Here is an 18,189-nt window from a genome sequence, read left to right as displayed (position 1 = left end):
CGCCAACAAATGCATGCAGAGCCGAACTAGGCAGATACCCACTGATAATAAACATCCAAAAACGAGCACTAAACTTCCTAAATCACCTCAAATCTAGCTCCCCAGACACCCTTCATTTCAAAGCCTTTCAGACCCAAGAGCTAAACCCAGAAAAGAGTCCCCTGAGTCAGCTGCTACTGAAACTAAGTACTCAGCCGGACCCTGACCAGCCCCAGACCAACACAGCCGTCCAAACACCAATCCGAGTGAACCAAATCATCAAACAATGCAAAGAAACCTACTTGGAACATTGGAACAAAATAACCGAAAGCCAAAGCAGATTAGAATGTTACCGGGCCCTAAAAAGAGAATATAAACTGGCAGACTATCTGTCAACCATCAGAGACACAAAACAGAGACAGACCCTCACCAAGTACAGACTAAGCGACCACCAACTGGAAATTGAAAAAGGCAGATACAAGAAATCCTGGCAGCCTAGAGAGAATAGAATATGCGATCAATGTCTGGCCGGCGATGTTGAAACAGAAATGCATTTCCTCCTAAAATGCGAAAAATTCAACTCATCAAGAAACATATTATTCAACAAGCTAAGCCAAACAACCCCAGATTTCAAGGAATTGGATGACCTGTCAAAATTAAGATTAGTCCTGGGAGAAGGAGACAGACCATACCTTGGGGCCAAATATGTAACAACATGTCACAACCTGAGGACTGTTTAAAGAAAAAAAAGAAAAAATTAAGACTGTTTAAAATTAATATTGAACGTACCCAATGAGATACAAAGACTGTTTAAAATTAATATTGTTTAAAAGTAATATTGTATGCACCAAACAAATGTCAAATCGACTGACACCTACAGAATGTTGGAAAACTGTACCTTTCTTGATATGTAAGCTTTGGCAATATGGTTCTCTGTAAACTTTCATGCCAATAAAGCATTTGAATTGGAATTGGAATTGGAATTGAAGACAGGGAGAGAGAGAGAGAGACAGGGAGAGAGAGAGAGACAGGGAGAGAGAGAGACAGGGAGAGAGAGAGAGACAGGGAGAGAGAGAGAGACAGGGAGAGAGAGAGAGAGACAGGGAGAGAGAGAGACAGAGAGAGAGAGAGAGAGACAGGGAGAGAGAGAGACAGGGAGAGAGAGAGAGAGAGACAGGGAGAGAGAGAGACAGGGAGAGAGAGAGACAGGGAGAGAGAGAGAGAGACAGGGAGAGAGAGAGAGAGACAGGGAGAGAGAGAGAGAGACAGGGAGAGAGAGAGACAGGGAGAGAGAGAGAGACAGGGAGAGAGAGAGAGAGACAGGGAGAGAGAGAGAGAGAGACAGGGAGAGAGAGAGAGAGAGACAGGGAGAGAGAGAGAGACAGGGAGAGAGAGAGAGAGAGACAGGGAGAGAGAGAGACAGGGAGAGAGAGAGAGAGACAGGGAGAGAGAGAGAGACAGGGAGAGAGAGAGAGAGACAGGGAGAGAGAGAGAGACAGGGAGAGAGAGAGAGAGACAGGGAGAGAGAGAGAGACAGGGAGAGAGAGAGAGAGAGACAGGGAGAGAGAGAGACAGGGAGAGAGAGAGAGACAGGGAGAGAGAGAGAGAGACAGGGAGAGAGAGAGAGCTCTAACAGTAAATCTAAAAAAAAACAACATCATGATTTTTCAAAAAAGGCCCAGATGTCAGGAAAACAAATACCAGTTTACCCTCAGTGATACCACTATAGGACACAATATGAGCTACACCTACCTTGGTCTAACTATTACAGCATCAGGGAGCTTCAACATAGCAGTGAATGCACTAAAAGAAAAAGCCCGAAGAGCCCTATATGCAATAAAAAGAAAATTCTACAACATCCAAATCCCAATCAAAATCTGGCTCAAAATATTTGACAGCATAATCCTGCCCATTGCACTGTACGGTAGTGAAGTATGGGGCCCACTAAATCACCAAAGCTACACTAAATGGGAAAAACACACAATAGAAGCCCTACATGCAGAATTCTGCCGAAGCATCCTTCGCATCCAAAGAAAAACGCCAACAAATGCATGCAGAGCCGAACTAGGCAGATACCCACTGATAATAAACATCCAAAAACGAGCACTAAACTTCCTAAAGCACCTCAAATCTAGCTCCCCAGACACCCTTCATTTCAAAGCCTTTCAGACCCAAGAGTTAAACCCAGAAAAGGGTCCGCTGAGTCAGCTGCTACTGAAACTAAGTACTCAGCCGGACCCTGACCAGCCCCAGACCAACACAGCCGTCCAAACACCAATCCGAGTGAACCAAATCATTAAACAATGCAAAGAAACCTACCTGGAACATTGGAACAAAATAACCGAAAGCCAAAGCAGATTAGAATGTTACCGGGCCCTAAAAAGAGAATATAAACTGGCAGACTACCTCACGACCATCAGAGACACAAAACAGAGACAGACCCTCACCAGGTACAGACTAAGCGACCACCAACTGGAAATTGAAAAAGGCAGATACAAGAAATCCTGGCAGCCTAGAGAGAATAGAATATGCGATCAATGTCTGGCCGGCGAGGTTGAAACAGAAATGCATTTCCTCCTAAAATGCGAAAAATTCAACACATCAAGAAACATATTATTCAACAAGCTAAGCCAAACAACCCCAGATTTCAAGGAATTGGATGACCTGTCAAAATTGAGATTAGTCCTGGGAGAAGGAGACAGACCATACCTTGGGGCCAAATATGTAACAACATGTCACAACCTGAGGACTGTTTAAAATTAAGACTGTTTAAAATTAATATTGAACGTACCAAATGAAGAACAAAGACTGTTTAAAATTAATATTGTTTAAAAGTAATATTGTATGTACCCAACAAATGTCAAATCGATTGACACCTACAGAATGTTTGAAAATGTACCTTTTTGCTATGTAAGCTTTGGCAATATGGTTCTCTGTAAACTTTCATGCCAATAAAGCATTTGAATTTGAATTTGAATTTGAATTTGATTTGACAGGGAGAGAGAGAGACAGGGAGAGAGAGCGAGACAGGGAGAGAGAGAGAGAGACAGGGAGAGAGAGAGACAGGGAGAGAGAGAGAGACAGGGAGAGAGAGAGAGAGACAGGGAGAGAGAGAGAGAGAGACAGGGAGAGAGAATTAGCAGACATGCTGGAGCAAAGCGAGTCACCAGGTCTCCGTCTCCTGGATGGAGAAGTGAAGTCCCTGTTCTATGCGGACGACCTGGTTCTGCTGTCTCCCACAGAACAGGGATTACAGCAACAACTAGACCTACTCGACAAATTCTGCCAAAATTGGGCTCTAACAGTAAATCTAAAGAAAACCAACATCATGATTTTTCAGAAAAGACCCAGATGTCAGGAAAACAAATACCAGTTTACCCTCAGTGATACCACTATAGGACACACTATGAGCTACACCTACCTTGGTCTAACTATTACAGCATCAGGGAGCTTCAGCATAGCAGTGAATGCACTAAAAGAAAAAGCCCGAAGAGCCCTATATGCAATAAAAAGAAAATTCTACAACATCCAAATCCCAATCAAAATCTGGCTCAAAATTTTTGACAGCATAATCCTGCCCATTGCACTGTACGGTAGTGAAGTATGGGGCCCGCTAAATCACCAAAGCTACACTAAATGGGAAAAACACACAATAGAAGCCCTACATGCAGAATTCTGCCGAAGCATCCTTCGCACCCAAAGAAAAACGCCAACAAATGCATGCAGAGCCGAACTAGGCAGATACCCACTGATAATAAACATCCAAAAACGAGCACTAAACTTCCTAAATCACCTCAAATCTAGCTCCCCAGACACCCTTCATTTCAAAGCCTTTCAGACCCAAGAGCTAAACCCAGAAAAGAGTCCCCTGAGTCAGCTGCTACTGAAACTAAGTACTCAGCCGGACCCTGACCAGCCCCAGACCAACACAGCCGTCCAAACACCAATCCGAGTGAACCAAATCATTAAAAAATGCAAAGAAACCTACCTGGAACATTGGAACAAAATAACCGAAAGCCAAAGCAGATTAGAATGTTACCGGGCCCTAAAAAGAGAATATAAACTGGCAGACTACCTCACGACCATCAGAGACACAAAACAGAGACAGACCCTCACCAGGTACAGACTAAGCGACCACCAACTGGAAATTGAAAAAGGCAGATACAAGAAATCCTGGCAGCCTAGAGAGAATAGAATATGCGATCAATGTCTGGCTGGCGAGGTTGAAACAGAAATGCATTTCCTCCTAAAATGCGAAAAATTCAACACATCAAGAAACATATTATTCAACAAGCTAAGCCAAACAACCCCAGATTTCAAGGAATTGGATGATCTGTCAAAATTGAGATTAGTCCTAGGAGAAGGAGACAGACCATACCTTGGGGCTAAATATGTAACAACATGTCACAACCTGAGGACTGTTTAAAAGTAAGACTGTTTAAAATTAATATTGAACGTACCAAATGAAGTAGAAAGACTGTTTAAAATTAATATTGTTTAAAAGTAATATTGTATATACCCAACAAATGTCAAATCGATTGACACCTACAGAATGTTGGAAAACTGTACCTTTTTGCTATGTAAGCTTTGGCAATATGGTTCCCTATAAACTTTCATGCCAATAAAGTATTTGAACTGAGAGAGACAGGGAGAGAGAGAGAGAGAGACAGGGAGAGAGTCTGCCCAAACTACAGACACAAAAAAGGAACCCAGTAAGCTACATAAAATAAACCAGACATACAGATGGGCCCCAGACAGTGGAGATAAATTCATCACAGCACTAAATTCACCTGATCTCACAAGTAAAATTTCAAAATTTAAAGAAAATCTATATGAGATCACCAGAGATGGGGTAAACATGGCCATAGAGGATATAAATATGATCTTTCATGAGGCAGCTGTAAAAGCCGACCTCGTGAAACAGAAGAGGAAGAGTCACAAAAGACAAAATAAAAATAAGAAATGGTTTGACCACGAATGCAAAAATGCCAGAAAAGACCTGAGAAAAATATCAAACCAAAAGCATCGCCAACCAAACAATCCGGACCTACGTACTAGATACAATGAAACCCTCAAAAGATATAAACACACCATTAGGAACAAAACACAAAACTATACCCACAAAATACTAGAAGAAATTGAAAACTCCACCAACCCAAAACAATTCTGGGAAATGTGGAATAACCTGAGTACAACACAATTGCAAGCATTACCAATCCAAGATGGCGACATCTGGAGAACACATTTTGAAAACCTCTACAAAGACATCCCAATAAACGAAACAAACCCAAGTCAACATCAGGTCACAGAAAAACTCCACACATTAGAAGCAACAATCAAAGACAACCAAAACCCTCTAGACTCCCCAATCACATGGAAAGAAATGGCCACAAAAACAAAATCTCTCCACCTAAAGAAAGCCTGTGGCCCAGACAACATCAAAAATGAAATGCTCAAGTTCAGCAATATGGAGATGCAGGGTGCGGTACTCAAATTATTCAACATCATATTACGTTCAGGCTGTTTTCCCGATATCTGGTGCCAAGGACTAATCTCCCCCATATATAAAAGCGGAAACAAATCAGACCCAAATAACTACCGCGGCATCTGTGTCAACAGTTGTCTAGGGAAGTTATTCTGCAGTATTCTAAATAGTAGATTACTTGATTTTCTTAACAAACATAATATCCTCAGAAAAAACCAAATAGGCTTTCTTCCAAAACACCGCACCGCCGACCATATCTATACCCTTCACACCCTCATTGAAAAACATATACACCAAACAAAAAATGGGAAAATATTCGCCTGTTTCATCGACTTCAAGAAAGCCTTTGACTCTATATGGCACGAAGGGCTCTATTATAAACTTCTTCAATGTGGAATAGGGGGCAAAGTCTATGACCTTATTAAATCAATGTATCTGAAAAACAAATGCGGGGTCAAAATTGGAGACAAACGCACCGATTTCTTCACCCAGAGAAGAGGCGTCCGGCAGGGCTGCAATTTGAGCCCGACCCTGTTCAACATATACATAAATGAATTAGCAGACATGCTGGAGCAAAGCGAATCACCAGGTCTCCGTCTCCTAGATGGAGAAGTGAAATCCCTGTTCTATGCGGACGACCTGGTTCTGCTGTCTCCCACAGAACAGGGATTACAGCAACAACTAGACCTACTCGACAAATACTGCCAAAATTGGGCTCTAACAGTAAATCTAAAGAAAACCAACATCATGATTTTTCAAAAAAGGCCCAGATGTCAGGAAAACAAATACCAGTTTACCCTCAGTGATATCACTATAGGACACACTATGAGCTACACCTACCTTGGTCTAACTATTACAGCATCAGGGAGCTTCAGCATAGCAGTGAATGCACTAAAAGAAAAAGCCCGAAGAGCCCTATATGCAATAAAAAGAAAATTCTACAACATCCAAATCCCAATCAAAATCTGGCTCAAAATATTTGACAGCATAATCCTGCCCATTGCACTGTACGGTAGTGAAGTATGGGGCCCGCTAAATCACCAAAGCTACACTAAATGGGAAAAACATACAATAGAAGCCCTACATGCAGAATTCTGCCGAAGCATCCTTCGCACCCAAAGGAAAACGCCAACAAATGCATGCAGAGCCGAACTAGGCAGATACCCACTGATAATAAACATCCAAAAACGAGCACTAAACTTCCTAAATCACCTCAAATCTAGCTCCCCAGACACCCTTCATTTCAAAGCCTTTCAGACCCAAGAGCTAAACCCAGAAAAGAGTCCCCTGAGTCAGCTGCTACGGAAACTAAGTACTCAGCCGGACCCTGACCAGCCCCAGACCAACACAGCCGCCCAAACACCAATCCGAGTGAACCAAATCATTAAAAAATGCAAAGAAACCTACCTGGAACATTGGAACAAAATAACCGAAAGCCAAAGCAGATTAGAATGTTACCGGGCCCTAAAAAGAGAATATAAACTGGCAGACTACCTCACGACCATCAGAGACACAAAACAGAGACAGACCCTCACCAGGTACAGACTAAGCGACCACCAACTGGAAATTGAAAAAGGCAGATACAAGAAATCCTGGCAGCCTAGAGAGAATAGAATATGCGATCAATGTCTGGCTGGCGAGGTTGAAACAGAAATGCATTTCCTCCTAAAATGCGAAAAATTCAACACATCAAGAAACATATTATTCAACAAGCTAAGCCAAACAACCCCAGATTTCAAGGAATTGGATGATCTGTCAAAATTGAGATTAGTCCTAGGAGAAGGAGACAGACCATACCTTGGGGCCAAATATGTAACAACATGTCACAACCTGAGGACTGTTTAAAATTAAGACTGTTTAAAATTAATATTGAACGTACCAAATGAAGTACAAAGACTGTTTAAAATTAATATTGTTTAAAAGTAATATTGTATGTACCCAACAAATGTCAAATCGATTGACACCTACAGAATGTTGGAAAACTGTACCTTTTTGCTATGTAAGCTTTGGCAATATGGTTCTCTGTAAACTTTCATGCCAATAAAGCATTTTAATTGGAATTGGAATTGGAGAGAGAGACAGGGAGAGAGAGAGAGACAGGGAGAGAGAGAGAGAGACAGGGAGAGCGAGAGACAGGGAGAGAGAGACAGGGAGAGAGAGAGAGAGAGACAGGGAGAGAGAGAGAGACAGGGAGAGAGAGAGAGAGAGAGAGACAGGGAGAGAGAGAGACAGGGAGAGAGAGAGAGACAGGGAGAGAGAGAGAGAGACAGGGAGAGAGAGAGAGACAGGGAGAGAGAGAGACAGGGAGAGAGAGAGAGACAGGGAGAGAGAGAGAGACAGGGAGAGAGAGAGAGAGACAGGGAGAGAGAGAGACAGAGAGAGAGAGAGAGACAGGGAGAGAGAGAGAGAGACAGGGAGAGAGAGAGACAGGGAGAGAGAGAGAGACAGGGAGAGAGAGAGAGAGACAGGGAGAGAGAGAGAGAGAGACAGGGAGAGAGAGAGAGACAGGGAGAGAGAGAGAGAGAGACAGGGAAAGAGAGAGAGACAGGGAGAGAGAGAGAGACAGGGAGAGAGAGAGAGAGACAGGGAGAGAGAGAGAGCTCTAAAAGTAAATCTAAAAAAAAACAACATCATGATTTTTCAAAAAAGGCCCAGATGTCAGGAAAACAAATACCAGTTTACCCTCAGTGATACCACTATAGGACACACTATGAGCTACACCTACCTTGGTCTAACTATTACAGCATCAGGGAGCTTCAACATAGCAGTGAATGCACTAAAAGAAAAAGCCCGAAGAGCCCTATATGCAATAAAAAGAAAATTCTACAACATCCAAATCCCAATCAAAATCTGGCTCAAAATATTTGACAGCATAATCCTGCCCATTGCACTGTACGGTAGTGAAGTATGGGGCCCACTAAATCACCAAAGCTACACTAAATGGGAAAAACACACAATAGAAGCCCTACATGCAGAATTCTGCCGAAGCATCCTTCGCATCCAAAGAAAAACAGCAACAAATGCATGCAGAGCTGAACTAGGCAGATACCCACTGATAATAAACATCCAAAAACGAGCACTAAACTTCCTAAATCACCTCAAATCTAGCTCCCCAGACACCCTTCATTTCAAAGCCTTTCAGACCCAAGAGCTAAACCCAGAAAAGAGTCCCCTGAGTCAGCTGCTACTGAAACTAAGTACTCAGCCGGACCCTGACCAGCCCCAGACCAACACAGCCGTCCAAACACCAATCCGAGTGAACCAAATCATTAAACAATGCAAAGAAACCTACCTGGAACATTGGAACAAAATAACCGAAAGCCAAAGCAGATTAGAATGTTACCGGGCCCTAAAAAGAGAATATAAACTGGCAGACTACCTCACGACCATCAGAGACACAAAACAGAGACAGACCCTCACCAGGTACAGACTAAGCGACCACCAACTGGAAATTGAAAAAGGCAGATACAAGAAATCCTGGCAGCCTAGAGAGAATAGAATATGCGATCAATGTCTGGCCGGCGAGGTTGAAACAGAAATGCATTTCCTCCTAAAATGCGAAAAATTCAACACATCAAGAAACATATTATTCAACAAGCTAAGCCAAACAACCCCAGATTTCAAGGAATTGGATGACCTGTCAAAATTGAGATTAGTCCTGGGAGAAGGAGACAGACCATACCTTGGGGCCAAATATGTAACAACATGTCACAACCTGAGGACTGTTTAAAATTAAGACTGTTTAAAATTAATATTGAACGTACCAAATGAAGAACAAAGACTGTTTAAAATTAATATTGTTTAAAAGTAATATTGTATGTACCCAACAAATGTCAAATCGATTGACACCTACGGAATGTTAGAAAATGTACCTTTTTGCTATGTAAGCTTTGGCAATATGGTTCTCTGTAAACTTTCATGCCAATAAAGCATTTGAATTTGAATTTGAATTTGAATTTGATTTGACAGGGAGAGAGAGAGACAGGGAGAGAGAGAGAGACAGGGAGAGAGAGAGAGAGACAGGGAGAGAGAGAGACAGGGAGAGAGAGAGAGACAGGGAGAGAGAGAGAGAGGCAGGGAGAGAGAGAGAGAGAGACAGGGAGAGAGAGAGAGACAGGGAGAGAGAGAGAGAGAGACAGGGAGAGAGAGAGACAGGGAGAGAGAGAGAGAGACAGGGAGAGAGAGAGAGACAGGGAGAGAGAGAGAGAGACAGGGAGAGAGAGAGACAGGGAGAGAGAGACAGGGAGAGAGAGAGAGAGACAGGGAGAGAGAGAGAGACAGGGAGAGAGAGAGAGAGAGACAGGGAGAGAGAGAGACAGGGAGAGAGAGAGAGACAGGGAGAGAGAGAGAGAGACAGGGAGAGAGAGAGAGACAGGGAGAGAGAGAGACAGGGAGAGAGAGAGAGACAGGGAGAGAGAGAGAGACAGGGAGAGAGAGAGAGAGACAGGGAGAGAGAGAGACAGAGAGAGAGAGAGAGACAGGGAGAGAGAGAGACAGGGAGAGAGAGAGAGAGACAGGGAGAGAGAGAGACAGGGAGAGAGAGAGACAGGGAGAGAGAGAGAGACAGGGAGAGAGAGAGAGAGACAGAGAGAGAGAGAGACAGGGAGAGAGAGAGAGACAGGGAGAGAGAGAGAGAGACAGGGAGAGAGAGAGAGAGAGACAGGGAGAGAGAGAGAGACAGGGAGAGAGAGAGAGAGAGACAGGGAAAGAGAGAGAGACAGGGAGAGAGAGAGAGAGACAGGGAGAGAGAGAGACAGGGAGAGAGAGAGAGACAGGGAGAGAGAGAGAGAGACAGGGAGAGAGAGAGAGACAGGGAGAGAGAGAGAGACAGGGAGAGAGAGAGACAGGGAGAGAGAGAGAGACAGGGAGAGAGAGAGAGACAGGGAGAGAGAGAGAGAGACAGGGAGAGAGAGAGAGACAGGGAGAGAGAGAGAGACAGGGAGAGAAAGAGACAGGGAGAGAGAGAGAGACAGGGAGAGAGAGAGACAGGGAGAGAGAGAGAGACAGGGAGAGAGAGAGACAGGGAGAGAGAGAGAGACGGGAGAGAGAGAGAGACAGGGAGAGAGAGAGAGACAGGGAGAGACACGAAAAAAAAAAATATAAGTAAAAAAGTTATATATCTGAGACAAAAACAAACGACTACAATGAGCAGGGAAATGACATATCCTGAGCATTACACAAAAAATAAAACAAAGGAAAAATACAAGGACATAACACTAAAAAGTAACCCAGAGGTCCTCTACGTTGACTATACCACACACAAAGGGATTAAGACGAAGAACAACCTCATATTCTACACCGACTCCACTCCCTCATGGAAGGAGACTTTAAAAAAACACTACGCATACGTCTTCAGTGAAGGTATTGGCAGTGGAGGCAGACTGAAAATTTGTAAAGATGGAAATCTAGATAAAGATGACCCCCTGTTAACCATAAGCTACTACATCAAAACAGGAAAGATCATGATACAGGGGAATGCAGAAAATCTGAACTCCTTCAAAAAAGATTTCCCCCAGCTGAAAACTAATGCAGCCACAAAGAGGACCAATGGACAGGAGGCAATAGAGATTCGAACAGAGGATGAGGAGAGCCAAGCGGAGGAAGAAGAAGAGAGACCAGCAGAGGCAATCACCTCCCTGCGCATCTCCACCCCCCCCACACCTCTCAACGCAAACACAATGCTGAAGGAGAGTCTGTCCAAACTAGAACTCGATTTCAACGAATACAGAGAAACACAGGCCAAGAATCTGAAGGAGGAACTCAAACAGCTGAAAACGGAAAACGAGTCCACCATCCACAAGCTGAGAAAGACCGTAGAGGAACAAAGAAATGAGATCAAAGAACTCCATACTCAGCTGAACAAAACTATGGAGGCCGTAGAAAGGCTCAGCAGGCAACACAAAACTCCTAAGGTCCAAAAACCTGATGACACAAAAACAACACACACAAGGACACAGAACCCGTCGGATGCAACCCCACACGAGAACACATCAAAAGCCCCAAACCCCGCTCTTGCCACACAGTCTATCCCAGAAACCCAGCCAACAACCAGCCCTCAGTCGAGCCATGCCAAGACTACGGCTACCCAGTCCTCACACACAGGAACACAAAAACCATCAGATACCCCCCCAAACGAGGACACACCGAAAGCCTCAAACCCTGCTCCTGCCACACAACATATCCCAGAAACCCAGCCAACAACCAGCCATCAGTCGAGTCTTGCCAAGACTACTGTTACCCAGTCTGAAAAACCAGCCCCTCAGGCAGTCCTGCTGACCGACTCCAACGGAAAGTTTCTGGACCCCCAGAGGCTGTTCCCAGGCCATCAAGTCCTGAAAAAATGGTGCAGCAACACAGACCAAGCAATGAAGATCCTGAACAAAGAATCCCTTGGTAGCCCCAAATGGATTGTGATCCACACAGGCACGAACGACCTACGCACACTACGGGGAGACACTGCTAGGGCAATGAGCAAGATGGCGGAAAAGGCCAGCAGGGAATTCCCCGAGACACAGATCGTGATCTCCACACTACTGCCCAGAAAGGACACCCCAGCCCATATAATCCACAACGCCAACAGGGAAATCGACAAGAGATGTTCTGTCCTCCCCAACTTCTACCTGGCCCATCATCCAAACATCAACACAAGGGACCTCTATGACGAAATACATCTACTCAAACAGCGGATGTGGGTCTTCGCAAAAAACCTCATAAACACTGCCAAAAGACGCAGCCGTCCCACCCCCTCTACCATTGGGAGCCCTAACCCAAACAGGACCACCAATGCACCCCACCCCCCTATACAAAACCAACAACAGAACCGTGCTTTTATACCTGACCCAAGACCCCCCTCTAGACCACAGACTGTAGACCAAGAACTGAGAAAGATCATGACGATGATGAACAGCCTGATAGAAAGCCGGCGAGGAATGCACTAAATTATTAATATTGTTATTTATCATTATCATTATTGTTATCTTATCAGTATTATTACTATTATTAGATAGCTATATGTGCATGCCTCATGAAATTTATACTAAATCATCATTTAGCATTATAGAAAATAGTGTTTCCACACTCATCCCACAAAATAGGTCCATTTTATTTCGTTTTTTTTTAACTATATAAATGCGTTCTTTCCACATAAGCTGCTGGAATATCCAGGGCCTCCGCTCCTCAACTTTTGAGATGAAGAGTACAGACCCTGAATTCCTAAAAGCTATAAAAGACATTGATATAATTGTGTTAACAGAAACATGGTGCCAAAAGGACGTGCCGACCCACTGTCCTCCAATGTACCATATAATGGAGAATAAGGAAATGGCAGACCAATTAAACTCATACTTTTGTTCTGTATTCACAAAGGAGGACACAAATAACCTCCCAGGAATATCGGCAAACATAGGGACTAATGAGAGGGAGGAGCTGACAGAAATTAGTATCTCTAGGGATATGGTGTTGGGTAAGTTGAGGGGACTGAAGGCCGACAAATCCCCGGGGCCTGATAAACTACATCCTAGGGTACTTAAGGAGGTGGCCCTGGAGATAGCAGATGCTCTAAGGATCATCTTCCGGAACTCCATTGACTCGGGAACAGTACCCGTGGATTGGAGGGTAGCTAATGTTACCCCAATATTTAAAAAGGGGGGTAGAGAGAAAGCAGGGAATTATAGACCAGTAAGCCTTACATCGGTTGTGGGCAAAATGCTAGAGTCCATTATTAAGGATAAAATAGCGGAGCACTTGACAAATGGGGAAAGGATCGGACAGAGTCAACATGGATTTACAAAGGGTAAATCGTGTTTGACTAATCTGCTGGAATTTTTTGAGGAAGTAACTGGTAAAATAGATGGGGGAGAGCCAGTGGATGTGGTGTACCTTGACTTCCAGAAAGCCTTCGATAAGGTTCCACACAAAAGATTATCATGCAAAATTAAGGCTCATGGGATTGGGGGCAAAGTATTAACGTGGATAGAGAACTGGCTGGCGGATAGAAAACAGAGAGTTGGAATAAACGGCTCGTTTTCGGAGTGGCAGGCAGTGACCAGCGGGGTGCCGCAAGGATCTGTCCTGGGACCCCAGCTGTTCACAATATATATAAATGATCTGGATCAGGGAATTGGATGCAATATTTCCAAATTCGCTGACGACACTAAACTAGGAGGAGGGGTGGGCTCTGATGAGGATGTCAGGAGGCTACAGTGCGATTTGGACAGGTTGGGGGAATGGGCGGATACGTGGCAGATGCACTATAATGTGGATAAATGCGAGGTTATCCACTTTGGGGGTAAAAACAGGAGGGTAGATTATTATCTAAATGGCAATAGATTGGGAGATGGGGAAGTGCAGAGGGACCTGGGTGTTCTTGTGCACCAGTCACTGAAGGAGAGCATGCAGGTGCAACAGGCGATTAAGAAGGCAAATGGTATGTTGGCCTTCATATCAAGGGGGTTCGAGTATAGGAATAGGGATACCTTACTACAGCTGTACAAGGTGCTGGTGAGACCGCATCTGGAGTATTGTGTACAGTTTTGGTCGCCCCATCTGCGGAAGGATGTTCTTGCCATGGAAAGAGTGCAACGGCGATTCACCAGGCTGATACCTGGAATGGCGGGAATGACCTACGAAGAGAGATTAAATAGTTTGGGCTTGTACTCACTGGAGTTTAGAAGATTGAGAGGGGATCTCATCGAAACATATAAAATTATGGCAGGCCTGGACAGGCTGAATTCAGAGAGAATGTTTCCAATGGCCGGGGAGCACAGAACCAGGGGCCACAGTCTAAAAATAGCGGGCAAATCATTTAAAACAGAGATGAGGAAGAATTTCTTCACTCAAAGAGTGGTGAGCCTGTGGAATTCCCTGCCACAGAGGGCTGTGAAGGCTAATTCAATAAATATTTTCAAGAGAGATTTGGATATATTTCTGAAGGCTAAGGGGATTAAGGGTTACGGAGAAAAGGCGGGGACGGGGTACTGAACTGGTAAGATCAGCTATGATCTCAGACGAAGATCAGCCATGATCTCATTGAATGGCGGAGCAGGCTCGAAGGGCCGAATGGCCTACTCCTGTTCCTATCTCTATGTTTCTATGTTTCTATGAAATCATTGTGCCCTCAGTAAAGAACACTAAAACACGCAAGGGCAGAACCTCCGGGGGAATATTGGTGTGGTATAAGGGAGAACTGGACAAACACATCTCACCGGTAAAACAGGGAAAATCACACGTATGGCTAAAACTAGATAAAAATATAGGAATATCAAAAAAAGATGTTTACTTATGTGCGATCTACATACCTCCAATAGAATCGCCATATTTCGAAGAGGAGTTATTTGATACTCTCCACATGGAAATCAGCCATTTCCAGGCCCAAGGAAAGGTGATAATATGTGGGGACCTAAATGCAAGGACCGGTTGTGAACCTGACTTCATAGACCCACAGGGAAACAACCATGTGTTTGGCCAGACCCCTTTAGATGTCACACCAGCCATCGCAAATCGGAACAACCTTGATCGTGAAATAAATAAAAGCGGTAGGGAGGTAGTGCAACTCTGCCGAGCCTTAGGCCTGTACATAGTTAACGGTAGGTTCAGAGGGGACTCCCTAGGGAGACTCACATACTCCTCAACTCTTGGGTCTAGTGTGGTGGACTATACAATCACTGACCTGGACCCCTGCGATATCAACTCATTCACTGTCAGGCAGCAATCCCCCCTCTCAGACCATAACCAAATAAATATGTACCTTAAACTTTCTGCCCAAACTACAGACACAAAAAAGGAACCCAGTAAGCTCCATAAAATAAACCAGACATACAGATGGGCCCCAGACAGTGGAGAAAAATTCATCACAGCACTAAAGTCACCTGATCTCACAAGTAAAATATCAAAATTTAAAGAAAACCCATACGAGATCACCAGAGATGATGTAAACATGGCCATAGAGGATATAAATATGATCTTCCATGAGGCAGCTGTAAAAGCCGACCTTGTGAAACAGAAGAGGAAGCGTCACAAAAGACAAAATAAAAATAAGAAATGGTTTGACCACGAATGCAAAAATGCCAGAAAAGACCTGAGAAAAATATCAAACCAAAAGCATCGCCAACCAAACAATTCGGACCTACGTACTAGATACAATGAAACCCTCAAAAGATATAAACACACCATTAGGAACAAAACACAAAACTATACCCACAAAATACTCGAAGAAATTGAAAACTCCACCAATCCAAAACAATTCTGGGAAATGTGGAATAACCTGAGTACAACACAATTGCAAGCATTACCAATCCAAGATGGCGACATCTGGAGAACACATTTTGAAAACCTCTACAAAGACATCCCAATAAACGAAACAAACCCAAGTCAACATCAGGTCACAGAAAAACTCCACACATTAGAAGCAACAATTAAAGACAACCAAAACCCTCTAGACTCCCCAATCACATGGAAAGAACTGGCCACAAAAACAAAATCTCTCCACCTAAAGAAAGCCTGTGGCCCAGACAACATCAAAAATGAAATGCTCAAGTTCAGCAATATGGAGATGCAGGGTGCGGTACTCAAATTATTCAACATCATATTACGTTCAGGCTGTTTTCCCGATATCTGGTGCCAAGGACTAATCTCCCCCATATATAAAAGTGGAAACAAATCAGACCCAAATAACTACCGTGGCATCTGTGTCAACAGTTGTCTAGGGAAGTTATTCTGCAGTATTCTAAATAGTAGATTACTTGATTTTCTTAACAAACATAATATCCTCAGAAAAAACCAAATAGGCTTTCTTCCAAAACACCGCACCGCCGACCATATCTATACCCTTCACACCCTCATTGAAAAACATATACACCAAACAAAAAATGGGAAAATATTCGCCTGTTTCATCGACTTCAAGAAAGCCTTTGACTCTATATGGCACGAAGGGCTCTATTATAAACTTCTTCAGTGTGGAATAGGGGGCAAAGTCTATGACCTTATTAAATCAATGTATCTGGAAAACAAATGCGGGGTCAAAATTGGAGACAAACGCACCGATTTCTTCACCCAGAGAAGAGGCGTCCGGCAGGGCTGCAATTTGAGCCCGACCCTGTTCAACATATACATAAATGAATTAGCAGACATGCTGGAGCAAAGCGAGTCACCAGGTCTCCGTCTCCTGGATGGAGAAGTGAAATCCCTGTTCTATGCGGACGACCTGGTTCTGCTGTCTCCCACAGAACAGGGATTACAGCAACAACTAGACCTACTCGACAAATACTGCCAAAATTGGGCTCTAACAGTAAATCTAAAAAAAAACCAACATCATGATTTTTCAAAAAAGGCCCAGATGTCAGGAAAACAAATACCAGTTTACCCTCAGTGATACCACTATAGGACACACTATGAGCTACACCTACCTTGGTCTAACTATTACAGCATCAGGGAGCTTCAACATAGCAGTGAATGCACTAAAAGAAAAAGCCCGAAGAGCCCTATATGCAATAAAAAGAAAATTCTACAACATCCAAATCCTAATCAAAATCTGGCTCAAAATATTTGACAGCATAATCCTGCCCATTGCACTGTACGGTAGTGAAGTATGGGGCCCACTAAATCACCAAAGCTACACTAAATGGGAAAAACACACAATAGAAGCTCTACATGCAGAATTCTGCCGAAGCATCCTTCGCATCCAAAGAAAAATGCCAACAAATGCATGCAGAGCCGAACTAGGCAGATACCCACTGATAATAAACATCCAAAAACGAGCACTAAACTTCCTAAATCACCTCAAATCTAGCTCCCCAGACACCCTTCATTTCAAAGCCTTTCAGACCCAAGAGCTAAACCCAGAAAAGGGTCCCCTGAGTCAGCTGCTACTGAAACTAAGTACTCAGCCGGACCCTGACCAGCCCCAGACCAACACAGCCGTCCAAACACCAATCCGAGTGAACCAAATCATTAAACAATGCAAAGAAACCTACCTGGAACATTGGAACAAAATAACCGAAAGCCAAAGCAGATTAGAATGTTACCGGGCCCTAAAAAGAGAATATAAACTGGCAGACTACCTCACGACCATCAGAGACACAAAACAGAGACAGACCCTCACCAGGTACAGACTAAGCGACCACCAACTGGAAATTGAAAAAGGCAGATACAAGAAATCCTGGCAGCCTAGAGAGAATAGAATATGCGATCAATGTCTGGCCGGCGAGGTTGAAACAGAAATGCATTTCCTCCTAAAATGCGAAAAATTCAACACATCAAGAAACATATTATTCAACAAGCTAAGCCAAACAACCCCAGATTTCAAGGAATTGGATGACCTGTCAAAATTGAGATTAGTCCTGGGAGAAGGAGACAGACCATACCTTGGGGCCAAATATGTAACAACATGTCACAACCTGAGGACTGTTTAAAATTAAGACTGTTTAAAATTAATATTGAACATACCAAATGAAGTACAAAGACTGTTTAAAATTAATATTGTTTAAAAGTAATATTGTATGTACCCAACAAATGTCAAATCGATTGACACCTACAGAATGTTTGAAAATGTACCTTTTTGCTATGTAAGCTTTGGCAATATGGTTCTCTGTAAACTTTCATGCCAATAAAGCATTTGAATTTGAATTTGAATTTGAATTTGACAGGGAGAGAGAGAGAGAGAGAGACAGGGAGAGAGAGAGAGACAGGGAGAGAGAGAGACAGGGAGAGAGAGAGAGACAGGGAGAGAG

Source organism: Somniosus microcephalus, chromosome 2, assembly GCF_052327205.1.
Source record: "Somniosus microcephalus isolate GS21.2 chromosome 2, FLI_Smic_1.0, whole genome shotgun sequence".
NCBI classification, from domain to species: Eukaryota; Metazoa; Chordata; class Chondrichthyes; order Squaliformes; family Somniosidae; genus Somniosus; species Somniosus microcephalus.
Note: the sequence above shows the minus strand (reverse complement) of the source record.